The 17294-nt window shown below is 44.9% G+C and overlaps 1 protein-coding gene and 1 pseudogene across 1 annotated transcript in view; one reads left to right on the top strand and one right to left on the bottom strand.

Moving 5' to 3' along the window:
• Positions 1-12987, bottom strand: part of CAPN13 (calpain 13) — a 71452-nt gene extending 58465 nt beyond the window's left edge. Inside the window, exon 1 of the mRNA XM_037066826.1 lies at positions 12835-12987. The gene's annotated coding sequence lies outside the window, so the exon portion shown is untranslated. The remainder of the gene's footprint in view (positions 1-12834) is intronic.
• A 1214-nt stretch (positions 12988-14201) lies between these two features.
• On the top strand, positions 14202-15173 carry LOC119001402 (LETM1 domain-containing protein LETM2, mitochondrial-like; annotated as a pseudogene).
• The last annotated feature ends 2121 nt before the right edge of the window (positions 15174-17294 follow it).

Raw genomic sequence — 17294 nt, 5'->3', positions numbered from 1 at the left:
GGGGCACCCACGACAAACAATATCAATAGTGGTAAAGCTGAAATAACAGTAAGCTGTCATTTAGGAGCAGGAAAACAGTAATAGATTTGCTTGTCAATTTGAGACAAAGGCAGGGAGGCTTGCTAAAGGAGGACTGTGAGAATCCGGGTCCTCCAGCTCTGCGCATGCGTGGGGACAGGCAACGGTCACAGCATCACCATGCCAGTGAAACCCTGGATTCACATGCACCATACCTCTCAGTCAAATGTCGGACTCACGTTTGCAATGAATGCCAGCAATGAGCTCATTTAGTTTATGAAAACTAAATGGTAGTTACCCTTAATTACACAATTACACAATTATGTTAGTAAGCAGCCCTTAACTGTATGGAAAAACGAGTCTAAAGAATTTGGCTCGACTTCTCCATCAGAATCTTGCACAGGCCCTTCATTTGGGGGTCGGTTCGCAGGCCACCTGCAGGGCCCCGACTGCCCACTACTGACTGGGTGGTGGACTGGTGGACTTTAGGAATCCCACTCTAAGACTCACTCTCCTCACTTGTAAAGTGGGGATGGTGATAACATGCGTGGTGTCAAGTCGTGAGACTCAGATGAAACCACACTGGTCAAATACTTCACCCTGGGACTGGTAAATAGAAAGCAACCGAAATTGGTGGTTATTAGTCTGATTATCTTCTTTTTGACCACAAAAGAACTGTGCAGAAGCCCCACCCCTCTGGCATCAGGATTTGCTCTTACAAATGACAGGCTGGGCTCAAGGGCCTCTGCAGGGCTCAGAGCTGTGGGTGAGGCAACAGACCTGTGCCCTCAGCTCCACTGCGGCTCTGTGCCCACTGAGTGCCCAGGTGGGGTTGGGAGGGCTCCAGCGAGCAGGTGGCAGGCCAAAGTACCGGCTGCTGGGGGAGGTGGGCTGCCCTGGGAGCGAGAATAAGCTCAATGAGGACAGGGAAGGCAGGAAGGAAGGGGAGCCTCCCCCACATGCAGACCTCCCACCGACCAGGCTCACCATTCCCTCTGAATTGCTCAGGGCTTTATCAAGGAACAGCCTGCAGACTCACTTTCGAAAAATCTTTTTTAAATTTTCAATTACAGTCAACATTCAATATTACTTTACATTAGTTTCAGGTGTCCAGCACAGTGGTTAGATATTTATATCATTTACAAAGTGGTCCCTTGATAATTCTCATACCACCTGGCACCATACATTGTTATTACTCTATTATTGGCTATTTTCCCTATGTGGTGCTTGACATCCCTGTTACTATTTCGTGATGAGCTAGCCATCTGTACTTCTTAATCCAGTCACCCTTTCACCAGCCCCCAACCCCCTCCGCTCTAGCAACCACCGGTCTGTATTCCGTGTCCACGCACACTCACTCTCTCAGGCAGGAAGGATCACCAAATGGGGTAACATTTCACTTTTGTGTGCGGCAGAAATGGCAAACCAATTTCCCTGCCCATCACCTTCAGGAGGGCTATCTGGCTTACGTCTTTTCTTCTCTCCCCACTTGCCTCACTTTGCAGGGTAAAACAAAGGCAGGAGAAGACTCAGGAGCCCTAATTTAAAAAGAGAGCTGGAAGGTCTACCTGATATTAAGGATAAACATCTGTCTTGCTGCTGGGTTATCTCTTGGGTCAAGCAGGAAAAGTTAAAAAGAAAGTGTCCAAAAGGGTTGATAAAAAGTTCTTAGTGCAAGAAGCTCTGTGAGCTAGTGAGTGAAGAATCCGACCTGGATGAGAAGCAGGCAGGAGGTGCAGTTGGAGGCAGCTTGTTCTTCCCCTCCCTTTAGCGTTTATTAAACGAATTTGATTCAGTTCTTCCCTGTGTCTGCCACTGAGTTGGGTGACTGTCTTAGACTGGTTGGGCTGCAGAAAACATACCCCAGACCGGTACTGCAACAAAAGACTTGTATCTCCTGACAGTGCTGGAAGCTGAACGTCTGTGATCAGGACTCTTCTATCTGTAAGTGTTATTTCAAGGATAAAAGTGAAACAAGACCATAAGGAAAACAAAGAGAATTCATCATGCAAAGACAGCTTCAGAAGAAATGATAAAGGAAGTTCTTCAATTTAAAGGGCAACCATAACAGGGAAAATTGAATTTTCAGGAATGATATATAGTAAATACCTGAGTAAATTCATAAAGCTATTTTTTCTCCTTTATTTCTTTAAAATACATATATGCGTTTGAAGCAAAATTATAACATTTTTGTCTAGAGAGGTTTCGATGTGTGCGGTGTAACTCCTGTAACGGCTACAACAGAGAACGGTAGAAGGGTCTATATGGTTGCGAGGTTTCCATATCTTACAGGAAGTGGTAAAATAGAATGGGAAAGGTCAGGTATGTGTAGTAGAATCCCTAGACAACCACTAACCAATAATAAAAAGAATATAGCCAAAATACCAATAGGTATGCTAAAATACAATCCTAAAACATATTCAAATAATCAAAATAAGTCAATAAAGGTGAAAGAGTGAATGAACAAACTAAAAAAGACAAGAATCCAACCGTATCAATAATTAAATTAAATGTTAATTTAACTCCAATTAAAAGGCCAATATTGACAAAGTAGATAAAGAAGCAAGACTCAACAATATGTTGCCCATAAGAAACACAATTTAAACACAAAGACACAAGTTGAAGATAAATGGATGGAAAGAGACATACTGTAAGAAGGTATGTAATATAAGAAGAGATATAACATATGGAAGCTTGGACGAATATTAATAGATTGACCAAATAGACTTCATAACAAAGAGTATTATCCGGGGTAAACTGGGACATTTAATGTCAGTAGAAATTCTTCAGGAATAAATAAAAATCATACATGTATTAGCATCTAATAATAGAAACTGAAAATATACGAACCAAAATCCTAACAGAATTAAAGAAAAGAAAAACAATTCCACAATCCTGGTAGGAATTTTAGTACTCATATTTTACCACTTAATAGACCAACAAGACAAAAAAATGATCGGTGAAAACAAAGATCTAAATAACACTATCAATCACTTTCATATCATTGACATAAATCCTGCACTGTACCTACCAGTACAATATACATCCTTTTCAATGTATGAAATACATCCACCCAAACTGACAATATACTGGGCCATAAAACAACATGTTTCCAAGGATGGAATCACACATAGTATGCTCGAGCTGAAACAGAGCTAAAATTATAAATCAATAACTATAAGATATTTAAGAAAATGCCAAATATCTGGAATCAAACACTTCCAAATAATTCATGAGTCAAAGATCATAAGGGAAATAAAAAAAACCAAAATAAGTAGAAGGAAGTAAAGACAAGAGCAGAAATTAATAAAAGAGAAAACAGCAGAGAAAACTAATAAAGCAAAAACTGATTTTTTAAAAAGACAAAGAAAGTTGACAAGCCCAGACTTGAACTATCCAAGGACAAGCGCGTGAACACAAATCACCGATATCATCGTTGATAAAAGGCTTATTATCACACAGTCTATAGACATTAAAGGTCTAGAAAGAGACTATTATGAACAAAGTACTGCAAAAAAAAAAGGTGCTGTATGAAATGGATATATTTCTTGAAAAATACAGTTTACCAAAGTTGGTACGAGAAAATACAGAAAGTCTGAATCACCCTATATCTAACAAAGAAGTGGAATTTGTTACTCAAAGCTCTCTGAGAAAGCAATCCCCAGACTCAGATAGTTTCACTGGTGAATGCTATTATACCTTCAAGGACAAACAAAACACTAATTTTTCACAAACTTCTTCAGCAAGTAGAGCAGCACGAAAACACTGTTGAACTTGTATTTTATCAGGTCAGCATAACACTACCAATAACACTTCATAAGGAATCTATACCCTGAAAAAAATGACAGACCAATATCTCTCATGAGCACGATGGCAAAGATCCTTAATAAAATTTTAGCGAATGAAATTCAATAATGCTCCCTGGCTGCTGTGCTCAGTGGATTGAGCACCTACCTGCAAACTAAAGGGTCACCAGGTTCAATTCCCAGTCAGGGCACATGCCTGGGTTGTGGGCCAGGTCCGCAGTAGGGCGCACATGAAAGGCAACCACACATTGAATTGATGTGTCTCTCCTTCTCTTTCTCCCTCCCTTCCCCTCTGTCTAAAAATAAATAAATATAATCTTTTTTTTTAAAAAAGAAATCCAATAATGTAAACAGGGAAATAAAATAAGAAAAGATAATATATCAAAACCAAGTTGGGTTTATTTCAGAAATATAATTTGATTTAAGACTAAAAAAAGTGTAATTGCCATATGAAACAATTGAAATGAAATTATTTGACAAAATGCAAAATATATTTGTGATAAAAACTCTCAGAAAACTGGGAAAAGTAGGTGTAGGAGATGAGAAGTGGCAACTCCAAACTCCAAAGTGAGGAGATGGAACGAATGGAACTTCTGTTGTATTGGTGGACATGTAAAATGGTACATTCGTTGAGCAGAATTTTTAGGTTTAGGGTATGCACATACTCAACCTCGCTAAATGTGTCAAACTATTTTCCAAGGTGGTACCCATTTACAATCTCAATTAGCAATGCTAAAGAGTTCCCAGTGCTATAAACCCTCACACAGGCTTGGTGTTGGCAGGCTCCTTATTTGTACCCATCTGGTGCGTGTGAAGTGGTAACTCCCTGCAATCCTAACTTATGTTTCCCTGATCGCTGGTAAGATAGAGCATCTTCCAATATGCTCATTCTTCATTTATATTCCCTCTTGTGCAAAATGAATTTTCATGTCTTACGCCCATTTGTCTATTGGGTTGTCTCTTTTTATGGCTTTGTAAAAATTTTTTATTTACTCTGGATAGTCATCTTTTATAGGTCATATGTGTGGCAAATGTCTTCTCCCAGTTGGTGGCTTATCTTTTTACTTTCTTGACAGTATCTTTGAGGAACACAGATATTCTTCACTTTATACAAATATAAATATGTTAGGGATATTTGCTTATAAGTTTAACTTTTATAAGTTGAGCCAAATGTTAATTCTTATGGGAACTTAACATAAGAGACTTTGTGAGAGATTCTGTTTTTAAGACAGGAAGTTTGTCATCAACCTCATTCATTCTCCCAAAGTGTTGGTTTTTAAACTTTTTTGTAGCTCTATAATACTTTTAAGAAATGTAATATTAATAGAAAAATTCTGAAATAAACACATTTCAGAAAATTCTGAAAAAAAAAACATTGAGTACTTAAAAAATAAGGTTCATGTTTCTAGAAGCAAATATAGCTTTACCAAAATTAATTACTTAACTTTCTCTCCATTTGTTTTCCTTTTTTTCCAAACAATGGAGTTCCTATTTTGGAGGAATAAGAGAATGCCATATAGATATATATGGTCATATGTATTCATATATATATATATATGGGGGTGGCAACTTTGCCCACAAAGTACCCCTGTCCACCACAGATGAAAGTGAAACTACCAAGTCATGATCTGCTTGGGGAGGAGAGGTGGCCGATCCCTCAAAGGGGAAGGGCCAAGAGCCCCTTCCTCAAGGGGCTTTTATTGGGTTCGTTTGTACAAGAATACAGGTAAGGATCAAACAATAGATAGCATTCAAAGAACCATGAGGGCTTATTCTCAGTCAAGGTTAGATAGCTAAAGAGCCATAAGACTTTGAGGAACAAACTTCTTGCTTGGATCCTTATCATTTAAATGAGAGCATTCTAGACAAAGCAGGTTTCACAGAATTTTTACATATTCTTTCTTATGCCTGATTTACCCCGATACCCGCCCTTTCCAGCACAGGGCTGCACTGCCTTCCCCATCATAGGTTTTTAGGCTTAAGTGCATTAGAGCCAGGCAGTGCTCCTCCCAGATGGAAATGGGGACTCAGTCTATGACACAATAGCCAGGGGGGATGAGGGTCCGTTGCTCCCTCTTTGTCACAGCCCCCTGAGTCCTTCCGTGATGGCTTCCCAAGTGATCATATCTGGCCTAGGTTGCCCTTCTCTGGGGGTTGTACCCACCATGGACATCGACCATGCTTTGGGGGCAGGGGAAGAAGCAGAAGCAGCACTTGCTGCCAGAGACCAGCTTTGTCTCCTATGGCCCGCATTCTGGAGGTCTCTCACTTAGCCATGGGAAGCAGTTACAATTCCTGAAACCAGGCAGTGCAGTTCCCAACATGTGTGTACACACACACACACACACACACACACACATATCACAGGTAGCATATGAAATATATAATATCTTGATTTTTGAAAAGTAGTTGATAAACTCCCTTTATTCCCTATATGTAAAAGGGTGAAACCAGACTAGACAGCTAGACTGGGTAGATTGCAACCTATAGCATTGTAGAGTACAGAAATACAGTATATACAGTAGAGTTTAGTAAATAGAGTTCATAGTCTGAAGCAGAGATTATTGATGAATGATTCTGAATCACCTTGGCATTACTGTACTATAATAGTCACAGAACTCTGATACTCGTCCTGTCCTGTTTAACATTTTTACCTTGGTCCTGGAAGAAGTTGAAATAAAAATGAAGATACGTTTCAATTCTTTCATCATTTGTAATGATAGAGAGAAAAGAAAACCAATTAACCAAGCAGATGGCAAAATCAAAATTCGAAAAGATTTCAAAACCAAAAAGATGGAATTTAATCAAGGAAACCATAAATCTGTCTTCACATTTAAAAGTTAACTGTGCAAGTAAATAGTGAGTCTTCCTTGGCTGAATTTCATCTCAAAGATATATGGCTGGCTTACTTGACTTCCGGTTTTAAACGAGGCCAGGTGGCATAAGCTGCTACACAGTCCAACAGCTGCGACAGCAGTAAGATGTTGCTCTGGACAGGGTGGCTCTAGATCCCTGGGTAGAGGTGCTCTTGACCCCGAGTGGACATCTGATCCACTGTGTTCAGTTACGGGGGGCACATTTCAAGAGGTACATCAACGCTGTGGACGGTAGCCAGAGTGTTAGAGTGACGTGTGGCACCTGGGCAGGAAGCAGTCTGCTTACCAGCGGGTTTCCTAGCACGCAGTTATACTCCACTTGGAGAGGTGGTGGCTTTCTAATTGGCACAGACATTAGCTACACACCCCAGGAACGTAGAGATCACCCCACGGGAAGTTGGAAATGTAGAAACGTTTGGCAGGAGAAAGACGAACAGAGACCCAGCCCTGGAGTCCTGCTCCCCAAGAACCCTTGTCTGACAGAGCAGACTTAACCAGTTGGGCCCCACAAGGAGGCTCCCCTTGCTGCTTCTATGACCCGAAGGTTATGCTCTTGTTTGGAAAACAGGGCTTTGTCTTGTTCTTTAAAACAAACAAACAAACAAACCATGGAATGATGGTCAAGAGCGTGTGGGATCAGGTTGAAACTGTGGTTTGAGTCCAGATGTTGCTTAGTGACTGAATGCTCTTGAGCAATGACCTTAATATCTCTGAGCCTCCTTTCCTTACACATAAAATATACCGGGTGATGGTAATAAAATCAGCCTCGTAGTACGAGGTGGGTATTAAATAAAAAAGATTCTTGTAAAGGGCTCGGCATGGGACATGGCTTTGTGGTAGGTTTCATGACCATCACCTTGTCAGAATCTCCCCAGGTGGCCAGGGCCCTGCAGCAAACGAGAGCCCCCAGGCGTCTGCTGGTCACCTCCGGGGCTTCCAACGGCAGGCACCTCCAGGTGCCCAGAATTATGTTCAGTGTAGTAGCCACCAGCCATCTGTGGCTACTGAGCACTTGAAATATGGCAAGTGCATCTAAGGAACTGATTTTTAAATTCCATTTTGTTTTCATTACTTTCCATTGGAATTTAAATATCCACGCTGCTAGTGGCTGGCTGCCTTACTGGGCAATGCCGAAGGAAAGAGCTGCTCATGGCGTGAGTGACCACAGACCGGGGCGGGCTGTGCATACTCGTCCAGGAACTAGTCAAGCTGAGGTTGCATGATGAGAGAAAGGGGTGCAAACGCATCCTCAAATTGGGCATATCCCTTTCAATTTGACCTGGAGGGGTTCTCTTCATTCACTTGCTTTTCTTCAACATCGTATGTTCGCCACGAACCTACCAAGTCACTTTCTGCCAGTGCTATGATAGGACCAGGACAGCAGCTCCGTAGGCCCCGCCGTGGCAGGCACAGGGCTTGCTGGGGTGTTCAGGATGAGCTTAGCACAGCCCAGCAACAACGGGTGATTCTGTCTGCATTTTTGTTTTCAGCCAGCTAAGAAACAGGAGGCAGTGTTCAATTGCTCCCTGCCCAGGAGTGGTGCTCAAGGCTCTCTCCTGGCTGGTGTTTTTCAGAACAATGGAAATAAATCTGATGTAATGTAGCAGAACACGACAAGGGACGGTTTCCCCCTTAACAAATACTCGTTTGAAATGGTGCCCAAGCCCCACACGAGGAGCGATCTATTTCCCACAGCAGTGTTCCGGCAAAACCCATTACTAATTCCACAACTCAAATTAAAACTAACAGAGCTTGAAGGCTGGGGCCAATACTCTCTCTGCTGACAAGGAGCAAGGATGGGTGGGGGAAGGGGCCCGGCGCACTTGCATGTGTATGTGTTTAATTACACTGTTTAACACACTGAGAATAATTTAGCCACCCAAGTGGAGAAAATAAGGCACTTAACTGCTCTCTGGTGGAAAAAAAGCCCCATGCAAACCACTTTTAATTACGTGCCACCTAGGCACACCTCAGGGCTTTGGAGGGAGAGAGAGAAGGGGGAACAGAGGAAAAGAGCAGCATGAAAGAGGACAGACTTCGCGCACAAGTGTGTGGGATTGTGTGCACATGTGGATTCTCATGCTCCTTCCTTCATTCTCTCCCACCCCTAAAACCTCCAAGGAGGACAGAGCATCTGAAGGTGGGGGCTAGGGTAGGAGGAGAGAAAGTAGAGAGAGAGATGAGCAGAACCAGTGTGGCAGCTGGCTTGTGAGGGGCCTTTGGAGGGCAGGCAGGGAGGACAGGGGGGAAGAGAGGGGACGACTGTGCCTGCAGAGCCTCTGCCCCAGACAGTGAAGATGTTGCCACAGGAACCCTCTGCCTCCCTCCCACTGCTGGGGCTGCCTGCTGGCATAGGGGAGGCAGTTAGGGGCCATGGGGCAGTCCTGTCCATGTGCATAGAGTAACCTGGTAAAGGGAGAAGACAGGGTTCGCAAAGTGTCAGAAGGAGACAGTGACAGGGGATCAGGACAGCCTCCGAATTGAAGGATGTGCCTGGGGCGGCCCAGCAGCCAGCCATCCTGAATGCTTCTGCTCTGACTCTCCCCCAGTCAACACCACCTGTAAGTTTCTTAACTTCAGTTTCCAAAGGGAAGCTGGGAACTTCAAAATGGTGCTGAGCGATGTAGCTCAGCTGGTTGGCAGCCACTTCTGGGTAGACGATGCTTGGCTATGAACTAGGAACATGTTCCTATGACCTCTCCTCCCTCAGGTATGAGACAGCCAACTGGATCCGGATGTGGGTCACTGGCTGCATTTCCTGAAGTCAGGTGTTCGGTCAGTTCTGGTGAAGACATGCCCCTCAGGGTCTCTGAGCTGCATGGGAGGTCCTGGTCAGCCCTTATCCTCTGCAGGGGGGTGGGCACAAAAGGGCTGACCCAACCAGTGGACAGAGGTCAGAGTATTGTCTAAGGGGCCATCCTCTCAGAGAGAAATCAAACCGAGGTCCTGGCCACTCTCAGTTTTGAGATCCCTTGTGGCTGGTGTCACAGAGCAAAAAAGTTAACCCAGGGCTCGGATCTCTTCCAGCCCAAGGATGCAGAGGCGGCTCATCACCCGAGGCCACTGCCTTGGTACCAGATACCTCTCTCATTAAGTCCAGCTCCACTAGAGGGGGCAGCAGCGGGCAACCCTTCTCTCCCACACCCCTACACCATCTCTTAAAAGTGTGCATGTGATTATTAGCTAAATAGATCATCTCTGAAGCAATGCAGAAGCTGGAAGAGATGACCTTCACCTGCCTTTCTATATGAGTGTCACAGATTATGAGGGTCTGGAAGGCCCCTAAGGAACTGCCTTGTATGACTATCTTAATTATTAAACAGGAAATAACGGTCGGTTGAGCTTTCTGGTTGTTTATGGGGAGAACCAGTTCTGCAGATTGGTGAACATGCATGACTTCATATTATATTGCAGAATTTTTTACTCAAAAAGAGCTGTGCAAAGCAAGACATACTGCATGGTATAGAAGAGGCCCCTGAGAATTCAGGAATCCAGAGAGGAGAGAGACCAAATTCAGGGCTGCCAGGGTCGGATGCAGTGCTTCCAATGGACGTTCAAAAGAGATCAAGTTTTCATTATTAACATTTGTTCTGTAAGGAGAGGGCTGGCATGCTCAGCTCAAGCAGTTTCTCTGTTTGGTCCTTCTCAGAGGCAGATCTGAACCATGACTCTCCAAGGAGGGGAGAGTAGGAGGCAACACTCACCCAAGTGTTTGATCACTGAACCCTAATATCAAGGAGCTCCCAGCAACAGCTCCCGGGATTGGTGTTCCATACGTTATGTTTTAGGAAACACTTGTCTGAGAGATAGAGTTCATCTATCAATGGCATGCTCTGCCTCTTAGAGGTTTGAGAGGGAAGGTTGTGCATGCAGTCTGACCTCTTCCAAACACTGAGGAGAGGTGGCATGGACCAGTCTACCTGAGGACCCCTTCGTGTTTGTCTCATAGGAAAAAGAGGTGGCTCCCTAAGGTCAGGGGACACTAGTGCCTTGCATGGGTCCAGCAAATATTAACAGTGATAACTCGATCTCTTTTGGACAAACCTTATGCGCTATCTCTGGTTCTCTTCATATCACTTGTCTCTGGGACTCTTAGCCCCCTTTTTATCTGAAGACCACTTCTGGACTCATGAAGCACCAAGCTCAAGGCATAGAGTATGGATTTCCCAGTGGCTGCCAAAGGGGCCAGATGGCACAAACCAGAGGTTCAGGAGAGTTAATTCCCATGGGGCAAACTTTGAGCAATGGAAGATACAAGACAGAATGAAACCAGTATGGAAATTTCCTCCCCAACTTCTCTCAGGTAGGCTATCCCAAGGCCCATGTTTCCATGCAGCTAGTCCACAGATGTCCTGCCTTGGCCAAGTGGCCAGCTATGTCTTTATGTGAAGGTGATTCATCTCCTAGTGCTTTCCATTCTCCTTATCCTTTTCCTTTCCCTCCCTGCCCTGATAGTGCCCCTCCCAATGAGGCCTTAGCACGTAAGCTTTGCCTCAAGGTTTGTATTGTAGACTCGAATAACGTCAACAGTAGTAACTAAAATGTTTTGAACATGAACCGTGTGCCAGGGGCTGCCTTATACTTTGCATATATTATCTTACTTGTTCTTTTCAATGATTGCACGAGGCAGATGCATATTGTTACCACATTTTAGTCATATGGAAACCGGGACCCAAAGAGTTTAAGCTGCATGCCCATGTGGTAGTATCATGGAGCAGGGGTCCCCGGTATCAGTTCGTGGCCTCTTAGGAACTGGGCCACACAACAGGAAGTGAGAGGCGCGCAAGCAAGCAAAACTTTGATCACATCACTGCTTCAGCTCCTTCCCCACCCCCCCATTCTGCCCCATTCATGAAAAAATTATCTTCCACAAAACTGGTTTTTGGCACCAAAAAGGTTGGGGACCGCTGTCATAGAGCACCTATGGCAGGACCAAGCACAAGTCTGGACAGAGAGTGAGCCCTTGGTGTCAGCAGTTGAGTCACTGATTTGTGTAGCACCTTCTCTTCCAGGGTCCTCTGTCAAGAAAGTCATTCACTGAATACAACCGACTAACCAGGGGACAAGACAGTATAACTTTAGGTCTGTCATTTGCATCTAGTATGCGCTCAGCAGCAAGTCACTCACCAGGTACCTTACTTTTTCCACTTGCATATTGGGGATAATGAGCTCAGGTTACACATAACTCTTTCCCATCGCACAATGGATAGATGACTTTATTGTCATCGGCCAGTGTGCTAATAATTGAGTCCTCCTGCAATTATCACCCCCCCCAAAAAAGTTTGGGTTCAGCAGGGTACAAGCAGGACCATTTAGGACATCCAGTGAATGGCACCTGGAGATCAGCAAGGTTCTGTTTGTCTCCCGGGCAAAGAGGGCAGTCGGCAGGTCATAACCCAGCTGTAACTACGGAGGGAAAATACCTGCACTTATTCTAATGTGTCAGCATGGCTTCCAGCAAAACAGCTGGCTTTCAGTCCCCCTCTCCCTCTCCCTGAGGACAGAGGCACATCTCCAAGCTGAAACAACTTGAGCGGCCACAGAGGCAGAGGCGCTGACTGTGAGCTGGAGGGGTCTAGGAACCATTGGAACTTCCAAAGGGCTGGTGATCAGTCTGCAGCAAACCCAGATTTTCCAAGTTTGTTCATGCAATTATTAAGCGACATCATTAGAAAACAAAAGGCCAGGCCTGAGCCCTGTTGCTCCCTTCAGCAAATCCTTATTAAATCCTGTGTGTTAGAAACGAAGCCTGGGCGGGGGGGACAGAGATGGCAGAATTCCTGCCATCAGGGTATCCGTTATGGTCAGTGTAGCCTTCCAGGTTGCAACTTTGAATGAGCAGAAAGCAGAGGTGACTCCAAGATTAAGGAAGGCTCTCACTGTATGGCATGGGCCAAGTTTAGACTACCTTCTCTGAGGGCATCAACTCATCCTTTGCCCTGGGTTTTCTTAAAGCTTATTCTTGGGCACTGCATCAGAAATACCCAGTTTTTAGAACTACTGAATACATATTTCTGTGAGTGGAGACTAGGAATTTACATAATTTTAAGATGATTTTTGGGGAAATTCACAGGCACTCAAGTTCAGAGCACTCTCTCGGTCCAAAGCCCTGGGAGGTCACGCTCACACCTTACCTGTTTCCTAGATGCAGCTGATTGAGCATTCAGCGCCAGCAGTAGGCCTGAAGGGATCAGGGTCAGGCTGGGCATCAGCCTGATATGCTCAGCAGCAGCCTGTGGGCTGGAGGGTGGCAGCCTCCTTGGAGCAGCAGCAGACACAGCAGTGCGGGCAGTATTGGCCTCTGCTTGCTTCGTCACCTCAGGCTCTTCCTTATAGGGCACACCAGGTGTTGCCCCACCTTAGTTAAACAGTGATCAGCAAGCCCTGGGCACCCAGAGACAGAGCATATTGAATTTAACTGCAAGATCTTCACCGTACTCCACCCCAAAGCAATCTCCACCTGATCCCATCTCACTTCCTGGAGCCCCCAGCTGCGGATTTCTTGGAAGCCTGGGTTTTGGGTTTCTCATTGTTTCTGGATATTCAGTTTCTTTAATTAACTTCAGGTATTTCCACTTGGGAGAACAGTCTCCCTTCGTGCCTCGTTCTCTTACCTGGAGGTGGGGATGCCATGTGGTGCAGGCCAAGAGTGGCCACTCAGAGTAAATCCCATCGCCTGGTCTCTCTGCTGGAGAGAGCATCTTTTTACAAATAACTGCAGAATACATTAACCCCTGGGCGAGGCACGACTTGGAAGGTCTTGGCATCATCCCCACTTAATGGATCAGGAAGAAAGCAATGAGGCATGGAGAGCAGATGCTTCCTGACTCCAGAACCCCATAGAGAGGCTCACCTGATGTTAATGGAGAGAATGACAAATAGGTAAGTAAGTAAGAGGAATGTGGAAATCACCCAGAACATATGTGACTGGATCCATTCCCCAGCAGTGATGGGGCGGGCTGGGGGGCGGTGGAGAGATGAATTTGGAACATGGAAGGAAGAATCAGAGCACGTGGGAGGTGTGGCTCAGCCCAAGCCCCTGGGAGGCAGGACCGTGGATAAGGAGGGGCCATTCAATGACTGAAACTGGGTTTTCATCTCAGTCCTACAATTTTGGGCTCTCTGACTTGAGCACAGTGCTTAGTTTAGTGAGCTGTAAAGTGAGGATTATGATACTAGCTTTGTCTCCTTCACATTTATTTACCAGGATGTCTACATCCCAGGGGACACACTCTGTTAGGACTTTAACTATAAATACAGTAAGCAATAAACACACTATTGTAAAAAAATTTAATTAGTGAATAAATACACACTCATATATTTGTGGTGTGTTCTTAAAATGATTTTACTAATAGGGTATGCAATTAAAAACATTTCAGATGGTTACCATGGCAACTATCAGGCATACTGCATTATTGGGAGGGTCCCTATGTTGACTACTTGAGACAAATACAAATATGGCCTTCTGCAGTTACGATACAGTCTCAGCTCTTGCCCGAACAAGCTATTGAGGACCTGTGTTGATTTCTTCTGCTTGGTTCCATTTATGGTGTTCATAATTGTACCCTTCATGGAGTTCTTATTCCCAGTGTTTCTGAAACTCTTCCCAGAAATGTTGCCATCCACTTTTGGAAGTGAATGCAAAAAGGAAGGCAAAACAGAAAAAGAAGATGGTTGCGAAGTTGGAACTAGCAAAATTTCTTCAAGAAACAATTACAGAAATGGTAAGGAGGAACAGGGCCAAGCTGGGAGATGCTTCCACACAGTTCTCATCCCATGTCAGACAGGTCCAGACAAGCCCAGCCCATAGGAGACAGTCTGCTTCTCCAAACTCTATGAGGATCTGCTAACCCTGGAGCCCCGAGACCAACCTCAGGCAATTCCCCTGTGCAAACTGCTAGAACTGCAGTCTCTTGAAAGCAGCAATTTGCCCCACTTTCAGCTCCTGATGAAACTGAAGTCTCCATAAAAGCAGATGATGAAATAATTGCCGAAGAAGGGGTGAGTGCTTCGGTGTGTCAGAACCACAAGCCACCTACAGGACCCGAGGGATGAGATTACTAGGTTTCACGGAGGAACAACTGAGACGATAGCTCAGAGAGTGGCAGGACCCCCACCTGCAGGAGAATGGCCCCCCTTCTCTGGCACCCCTGTCATGAACCTTCTACCTGGTAGATGTGAAGCCAAAGCTAACTGAGATCCCACTAAGTGGAGAGGCTGCAGAGATGGATGTTCCTGTGGAATCACCTACTTCTTCTGAATCTAAACAGGACACGGTGGACTTAGCTCCTCAACTGAAGGGAGGTGAGGATGAAAAATTCATGCAGCTGCCGCCAGTTACACCTTCACTCATGACACTACAACCTCCTATTTCACACTTAAAGGGCCTGCCGCTTCTGCTAAAGAAGCTACGCTCCAGGCTGAATCACAAAAGACAGCCCAGAACAGCTAAGCAAGTTCCAAAGGAGCCTAAGTGTCCTCGACTTCCTGTCCTCAACAGTGGTATTCATAAAGGACCTCCCAGATGAGACTCTGTCTAGTTTGAGTGCAGGACCAGCCACTTAGTCCTAGGGACAGTCCTTTGAGGCCTTGTCAACATTCCAGATGATGTCAGCAGTGAGACCACATTCAGACCATTTAGAAAAGTGCAATTGCAAAGCCCATTTCCTGGCACCATTACGTCATCCCACTGAACTTTGCCCCATGGTGTTTTTAACAGCTTCATATCTGTGCCCATGTCCTTTAAGGGAGAGAATATTTTGCATTATGGAATCAGCTTTTAGTGCCTTAGATAACTCTCAAGTAAGAACTTGAAAACTCCAAATAGAAACACGGCTTCCTACAGTTATCATACTGTCTTAGCTGTTGCCCAAACAAGCTATTGAGGACCCTGATGATTTCTTGTTTGGTTCCATTTATGGTGTTCATAATTGTCCCCTTCAGTGCATTAGTGCCTTAGTGCCTTAGATAACTCTTGAGTATGAACTCGAAAACTCCAGAAACCACCGTAAGAGAACCTGACCGACATTTTCAGAGTGATCCGTCAGTAGGAATGGTGCCTTATGGGATGGAATAGATATTCCCCTGCAAGGTTTCTGGAAATAAAGAAAAAAAAACTTCTGGGAGGGTAAAATGGGAAGTTAGACTGGCAATCAAAAAAAAACCCCCACACATTTGAAAGTCATACTTTCAGGAAAAGGAGTGTGAAAATGCTTTAGAAAGCCCCACCCACACAGGTATATCTGGACACAGCGCCTAAACAAAAGTAACTGGGGGTTTCCCTGCTCACCGAGGGTGGTTTTATCTTCTCTCGTTTCATAAAACAAAGTTCCTCTCAGAACGGGAGCTGTGCTCCTGAGCTGTCTTCAGGAATATTGAATTAAAAAAGGAAAATATCTCTCAAAGGCGTGTTCTTGGAGCCAAGAGACAAGCGGCTTTGGCTGATAGTTACGCTGTAACCATGGCTTAGGCGAGAGGCTCTGGAAGGAAGACCTGTTCCCTACATTCCTGTAGGGAATGTTTGCTTTGGGGGCTCCAGGGGCCCTTGGGTGTCCTCTCTCCTCATTCATATGTGCTGTGTAGAAGCCACCTCTCGGCGGTCTGTGTGTTCCAGAGGATTCCACAGTCTGGGCTATTCATTATGTTAACTCTAGCTGGAATTTTCTAGCTGGACCTCCTCCAGGTCTGAAGGAGCCGTGGCACGCCCCCAGACCCTTCCGACCCCAGGCAGTGCGAATCTGCTCTGAGATATGTGGGCCCACCTCCCCTTCCAATTAGTCTCCATTGCCTTCACTGCATACAATGGCCTATGTGTGACAAGACCAACTGAGGCCTCTACTGTCACCACCAAATATGCAGACCTTGCTGTGGCCTCCCAAGCCTGGGCCACCAGGGCTGCACCTCATGTGCTCACTGGATGCAGAAAATGCTGCCACCACCACTGTGCAGTGGCCACCCCACATTCTTCTGCCAGCACCATGGCTGTCCCCAAGGCTGCCACCTGCGTCCAGTGGCTCACACCTCATGCTCTCAGTGTCCTACAGAAACAGATAAATTGCTCTTTTTTGTCATGTGGGGGTTCAGAATGAGTTACCCCAAGATGTGCCTCTGTGGTACATGTATTGTTTTCAGCTAAAGGCAACTTGACCTACAGCTCAAGAGAAACTTCTGCTGTCCCTCAACTACAAAGAAGAACTTAAATTAGGAGTCTGGACCATAATATGAGATTATCAGAAATAACCTCTTTTGACTTATCTACTAAACATCTGCTCTTCTTATCATTCAGAAAGGACTCTTTGGAGCTCTCCAGTCACCTTGCCTCATCCACAGATCAGAATGTCTTCTGTGCCCATGCAGTCCTTCTGTCTCGGAACCTCTTCTGCATGTGGGGTCTCTGACTACCTCATGTATGCAGGGTTCCCATACATTTGTATGTGTTAACTCTGGTTATTTTCTCTTCTTAACCTGGTCCCATGTTTATTTTATTGTTGGACCAACCAAAAGAACCTTGAGGGTAGAGGAAATTTCTTTCAACCCACAGCAACTTCCTCTGAACCAAAAGAAAATCTGAGATAGCCTGGGTTCAAGGTCCCCA

This window comes from Sturnira hondurensis, unplaced genomic scaffold (genome assembly GCF_014824575.4).
Source record: "Sturnira hondurensis isolate 20B ecotype Veracruz unplaced genomic scaffold, ASM1482457v3 Scaffold0016663, whole genome shotgun sequence".
NCBI classification, from domain to species: Eukaryota; Metazoa; Chordata; class Mammalia; order Chiroptera; family Phyllostomidae; genus Sturnira; species Sturnira hondurensis.
This window is presented reverse-complemented; position numbering and strand designations above follow the sequence as displayed.